Below are 6,418 nucleotides of genomic sequence, written 5' to 3'. Positions count from 1 at the left end.
AACAGGGCAGGAACCTGGAGGCAGGAGCTGATACAGAGACCATGGAGGAGTGCTGCTTACTGGCTTGCACCCCCACTGGCTTGCTCAGCCTGCTTTCTTACAGAACCTAGTGCTGTCAGCCCAGTAATGGCACCACCTTCGATGAGCTGGGTCCTTCCCTGCCATCACTAACTAAGAAAAATGCCTTACAACCAGGTCATATGGAATCCTTTTCTTTTTTATATATATTTATTGATTGATTATGTACACAATATTCTGTCTGCGTGTGTGCCTGCAGGTCAGAAGAGGGCACCAGACCTCTTTACAGGTGGTTGTGAGCCACCATGTGGTTGCCGGGAATTGAACTCAGGACCTTTGGAGGAGCAGGCAATGCCCTTAACCGCTGAGCCATCTCTCCAGCCCTGGAATCATTTTCTTAATCGAGGCTTGCTCCTCTTCTATGACTCTAGCTTGTGTCAAGTTGCTATAAAACTAGCCAGCACATTATCTTAAGAAATTGAGCCCTAGCATCACTGGTACTTTCCCCAGGCATTTGCCTTGCTTGTTGTACTTTGTCCAGCCTTGGAGAGTTGTTTAGCTGTAGCAACACAACATGGCTAGAATCTTCCAGGCTCCCAACATTTTCCCTGCCCCCTTTTAGCCCCTAACCCCATCCCCTCATTCACCCTTGCTTCAAAATGGGCTCAGACTTGTCGCCTGGACTCCAGGCGAGGCAGGGATCATTTCCAGAGCATGCTCCTCTGACCAGGACGGGGAGTCGGGAGTGTAAGACTGACTCGTGGGGATTAGAGATAGCTTTAGGGGAGCAGGGTCCTCTTGCCTTGTTCTGCACTGACCACCACTGCTGCCTGTGGCTCGGAGCGGAGCTGGAAGCCACTTCCATGTGAGTACAGAAGGCCCCTCTCCTTTCTCAGGAGACGGTGAGGGGCAGCATCTCTCCTTCCTCCTCTGGGGGTAGGGTGGGAATTACATTTCATTTTAAGACAGGTTCTTGCTGTGAAGTTCTGGTTAGCTTGGAACTAGCAGCATAGACCAGGCTGGCTTTGAACGGACAGAGACCTGCCCGTCTCTGTTCCCCAAGGCCTGGGATTGAATCTGCTTGTTTTAGTGCAAAGCATCCAGGGTTACTTCCTGCCAGGTTCCTTACCTTCTGCTTTCAGTTTCTTTCCTCCTACCTATCTCCTCCTGCCGATCTTCTAAGTTAAAGCAAGGGAAACAGAGTGGACCTTGCTTAGGTCTGGTAATCACATACATCCCTTTGGTGTGTGGGGAAGGTCCTGCTACCCAGAGGAACTCAGTAGGTGTCCATCCTTACCCTTGTTGCCTCCACTGCCCTTTCCCTAGTTTCTAGGTACTCGGCATCAGGTTATTGTTTGCAGTTCACAGGGTCTGTAGAGAAAAGGCCAAAACAATATAAAAATATGAGTGGAAGTAAGATTAGCTTTGGAAGCTAACCACATCCAAGGATGCTCCTCTTTTGAGATATTATTCCCACAAGGAGACATGGAGACCACCCACTGGAACTGGCAGCTAACCTGGGGACCAGTAGATGTGGTATCCTATGGATCACAGGGCCACAGCAGCACATTGTGCTTCCAGTTGGTACCCAAGGAGCATCTTTAAGTTGGCAGCACACATTACCTGGAGTGTGCTCCTCCCTGTCCAAATGCTCGGTTCTGGAGGTGACTCTGAGTTCAACTTCAGAACTTCTCAGTTAGTTATGAGTTCTGCAAGAACATCATAGTGTAAGTCCGCCATAATATAGAGGAAAGAGAAAAGAAGGTTGCCTGGGCTAGTGGTTCCCGTTCCAAACCATGGGGTTCCCACCCACACCTTTGGAGCCTCGAATGACATCAGTAGATCCCTCCGTTTCCTCTACCGTTGCTGGTTTCCGGGTCACTTTTGTCCCTAGCTTCCATCAGGCCTCCACCGTGACACATCCTAAATACTGTGAGTCATCGCCGAACTTTCGCTTTCGTTCACCCACACAGGCCCTCAGCAGCTTCCTTGCAACAGGAAAGGCCTGGACTTGGCGGTTCAAGCCTCCCCATTAGTGACTCTTTCTAAACATTTCTTCCCTTTCTTCCTCAACTGGCTTATTGCCACACAAACATGCCCAGACTCTCCCAACATTCTTTAATCTGTTCCTGCCCTTTTCCCGCCATTGAGTCTCACTCTTTACCTCTTGGGAAGATCGCTCTTGCTTCAAGGGTTCAGGCTGCGGTCTGACCACCTTGGGATTAGCTGATTTTTCATTCTTGGAGGCAGTAACACTTTGCGGTCTTTTTGGATGCTTCTGTGCTCATATATGTCCTTCTGTACTCATATCTGTAGGCCTGAGTTTGCGTCCATGTGTAGACACGACAGTGACATTGTGCTATCCTTCTCCCATAGAGTGAGTGCCCAGCATTTTTATTGCTCAGTCTACTTCAAATTTTCATAAAATTTGATATTAAAAATATTTCGTTTTTTCCCACTAGTGAAGACTCAGGGCCTTTAGAGATCATGTAAAAAGATCATGGAAAAAGATCATGGAAGATTTTCTTTTTAAAGCTATTTCCCTTGTGCATCTCATGTAACTTCTGATGATTTCCAGTGTTAAAAACAACAGCATAGTTCCAGTTGCAAACATCAAAGTGATTCACTAGCTATGAAACCTCCCAGGAGTCTTCTAAAAGGGAAGGGGGAGGGTGGGAGAGAGGAGAAGGAAGGGCGGGAGGAAAGAAGGAAGAGAAAAAGCAAGCTCTGAGTAAACGTCTCAATATTCTGAAGAACTGTGAACTGGAAGCAAGGAAAGTTCTAGAAAACAGTTCTGCAATTGAGTTTCCTGGGGTAGCAGCAGAACATCTGCCATTCTGTGCTCAGCCTCGCTGGGCTGTACATTTTCCCCGGTGTTTATTGGGCAGGAGTTGGGGCTCCCTGGGCACTGCTGCTCCCATCCTCTAGGAAGAACTTTGGGTTTAATATTTGTGGGGGGCTCACTTGAGAAGGATGGGGATACTCTACAGGATTTGTATTCCAGTTGGGTCCCAGTCACTTGCCACACAGTAGGCACTCACCTGTTTTGTGGTGTTGTTACGAGTCTCGAAGCTGGGAGGGTTCCTCGTCGTCCAGCTTCTCTAGGGCTCTAGTGATTATATCCACTTCCGCTCTGCACGGCTACCCCTTCGAGCACAGTGCTGCTTGATTGCTTTGCAATTAGTGACCTCAAATGCAGTTTGGAACAACCTCGGTGCTTTTTGTCTGATGCAGATCAGGAGCCCAGGGAGACGCTAGCCTCTGCTGAGGATCTCACTGGGGGACATCAAGGTTTGGGTCACGACTGGTCACAACTGCAGATTTAATTCCAACTATGACAGGCTACCTGCCATTTCTGGTTCAGGGCCTTCTGCACAAGTCATTTCTTTTGGGCCATCCCTGGAGCTGCTTGTCCCTATGGACTGCCACTTCCGGTTAAATTGTTTTCATGATTAGGTCAGGACCACCCAGGAAAGTCCTTACCTTAATTAACTCCAAGTCGGCTGATTAGGGGTCTTAATTACATCCACAAAATCTCTTCTACATATACGCCAAGATAGGCCATGGAATTGCATCATATTCAAACTCCTTGCTCATCATCAAGAGTTGGGGGTTGATTATACAGGTGTGTATGTGCCTGGGAGAGGAATCTTGAACAGAGAATCTTAGGGTTCTCCTGGCACACCTCCACCTGCTTGTGGCCCCAAGGCTATAGAGCTTGATTTTCTGTGTAATGGTGTGGAAAAAATGGATCCTAGATCACTCTGCTCCTGGTGTGGTCTCCTTTTCTTTTTATTCCTGTCTCCCCGGTAATCCTGGTAAAACACTGTTAATATGTCTGGGCCTGTGGCCCTCTAACTCTTCAGTTCCCTCCCTCAAGAAGTAGGAATGGTTTCAGTCTGTTTGCTATAACCAAACACCTGAGACTAGGCAATTCCAGTAACAATATTTTTCTCTCTGTGTTTTGCTCGCACGTATGCCAGTACACTACGTGCGTGCAATGTCCTTGGATGCTGGAAGAGGGTATCAGATTCCCTAGGACTGGAGATTCCAATGGGTGTGAGCTACCATCTAGGTGCTGGGAATTGAACCCAAGTCCTTTGGAAGGCAGTCAGGGCTCTGAGGCACTGAGCCATCTCTTGACTGGGTAACTTGTAGAGAATAGGGATTAATTGGTTCGGGGTTCTAGAAGCTTAGAAAGCCAAAAGCATGGTCCAGGTAAACACTTTGTGCTTCAACCCTTGGCAGAAAGTGGATGACATGCGGGTGCGTGTTGTAGGGTGAAATAGGAGGCTGTCTCTACGTGGAACCCTCTCTTGAGGTAGCTCATCTAGTCCCACGAGAACTGCATTGTTGACTTTGAAGAGCCTCACCTCTCAGTGCCATCATGACAGCAACCAAATCCCAGCAGAAGCGGACAAGAGAAAGTATTCAAAGTCCAGCAGGAGCTTCCTGTCAATGCCCTACACACGTGTCTTTCTGTATGTGTAATCTACTGTGATATGATAGTACTACAGGACCTCTTCGCTCCCAGGTCTCTCCAGGAGTGTGCCTCTGCCATGTCTATGTCTGGCTCTGAGCGCATCCTAGGTGCTCAGTAGAAACTGGTCAATGAATAGACAGACCAGAAGGAGGCCAGCAGAAAATGTGTGGAACACAGAGGGTGGAGACAAGCGGGGAAGGTGAGTGAGCAGCTGTAGGCCTGAGACCTGTAATATTAGGGCGTCTCCATCATTTCCTGGGAACTGAGTTTCTCCTAGGCAGAGGTCATAGCCTCACAACTCAGTTCTCACGTGGAACACATTGAGGAATGGTCTCCCATCCTGACAGGAGCTGCCACTTAGGGTACGGTAAGGACCTTTTTTTAAAGATACAACTCTAACCCTCTAAGTTTTTATCTTAAAGCATTTTTAAAGGCGTTGTTTTTAATGTATTCCTGAGGAGACTGCATGTGTGCAGCTGCCCAGGGATGCCAGAAAAGAGAGCTGTGTGCTCTGAAGTGGAAGTTACAGACAGCTGTGTGCTGCCCAGCCCAACATGTATGCTGGGAACTCCTGCAGTTTGGGCCTCCTGCAAGTGGAATAAGTACTCTTGACCACGGAGCTATCTCTCAGGCCCCTTACTTTTACTTTAATTTAAAAAGTTTATTTTTATTTATGTGTATGTGGGGCATACAGCAGTGTAAGTGTTGCTTCGTTTTATTTTAAAAATATTTTTCTTAATTTAACTGCTCATCTTTTCCACTGGCATTCTAATCCTAAAGAGAGGTCTCTGGGATGCATCCTTCTTTTCATGACTTAGGAACTGATTTGCTTAGTACCGTGGTTTTTTTTTTTTTTCTTTTTTTCTTTTTTCTTTTTTTCTTTTTTTTTTTTTTTTTAATACAGATGCTGGCCTGCGAGGTCAAGGTCTGAAATCTACACTTGATTTGAAAGAGAAGAGTCCTTGCTGCAAGGCTGTTGTTGCCCATTGCCTTACTGTGCTTCTGTTGCATGGTTCACAGCTCTTTGCATCTCTGAGCATCCCTAAGCATGGGCATTTGGGATGGAAAAATCATCTCTCTGTTCCTCAGGGCCAGGCTTAAATGAATCTGATTCCTTTCACTAAGAAATAACAAAACAACTACAAAACCGTGTTCTGCGCATCCTGATCCTTTAACAGGAGAATATGTCCTTCAAGGGCAGAGGTTTCTGCTCCTACTATTTCCAAAGTCCTGTCCCTGTCCCATCTCTGCCCTTCAGTGCATAGACTCCTGCGGACAGCAGCATTCTAAGCGGTTAACAGCTGAAGGCTCCCCAGGGGATTCTGTCCCATGGTGACAGTTGGCAGAAGCTCCTGCAAGAGAGAGGTCTTTCAGGAGTGTGAAGGGAGAGCTTAGGGATAGCAGGGGCATGGCCGGCCTTAGAAGGCAGTAGACTTTCATCCCGTGCTCTCCCCAGCTTTCTGGCATTTTGTGCCACAGTTGGGGACCTCACTCATCCCCATCTCCTCCTGCAGGGAGACCCAGAGATGAATCAGACATGGATCCTGCCCTCGAGGAACTTATTTTCTAGTAGTAAAAAATAGGGCCACCAAGTAGACAGCAAAGGCAACTGTAAAGGTCATATGACTTCAGAAGAGAAAAAAATAGAAAATATAGCCTAAAGGAGGCTGCATTTCAACTTCACCTCTGTGTGCTTTCCAGGAGACTATGCGTGCAGATCAGGGCTACTGTTCATTGCCAAGGCCATGGTCTGTCTGTGCTGGGTCTGAGGGCCGGCTAGAAAAAGAGCCAAGGAGACTATACATAGGGCTGGAGGCTGGCTAGAAAAAGGATCAAGGAGACTATACATAGGGCTGGGGCTGGCTAGAAAAAGGACCAAGGAGACTATACATAGGGCTGGGGCTGGCTAGGAAAAGG

General features: G+C 47.5%; 1 long non-coding RNA gene across 1 annotated transcript; it reads right to left on the bottom strand.

The window, feature by feature from the left end:
• Window positions 1–219: 219 nt before the first annotated feature.
• Window positions 220–5,959, bottom strand: LOC125388955 (uncharacterized). Its single transcript, XR_007228365.3, has 4 exons — window positions 3,060–5,959; window positions 2,183–2,671; window positions 1,642–1,727; window positions 220–1,389 (listed from the first exon to the last, which is right to left on the bottom strand). It is a non-coding gene; the product is annotated as an uncharacterized LOC125388955 (long non-coding RNA).
• Between the last annotated feature and the right edge of the window lie 459 nt (window positions 5,960–6,418).

This window comes from Myodes glareolus, chromosome 4, assembly GCF_982192425.1.
Source record: "Myodes glareolus chromosome 4, mMyoGla1.1, whole genome shotgun sequence".
In the NCBI taxonomy this organism is placed as follows: domain Eukaryota; kingdom Metazoa; phylum Chordata; class Mammalia; order Rodentia; family Cricetidae; genus Myodes; species Myodes glareolus.
The sequence above is the reverse complement of the archived record's forward strand: the minus strand, read 5'-3'. Positions and strand labels throughout refer to the sequence as shown.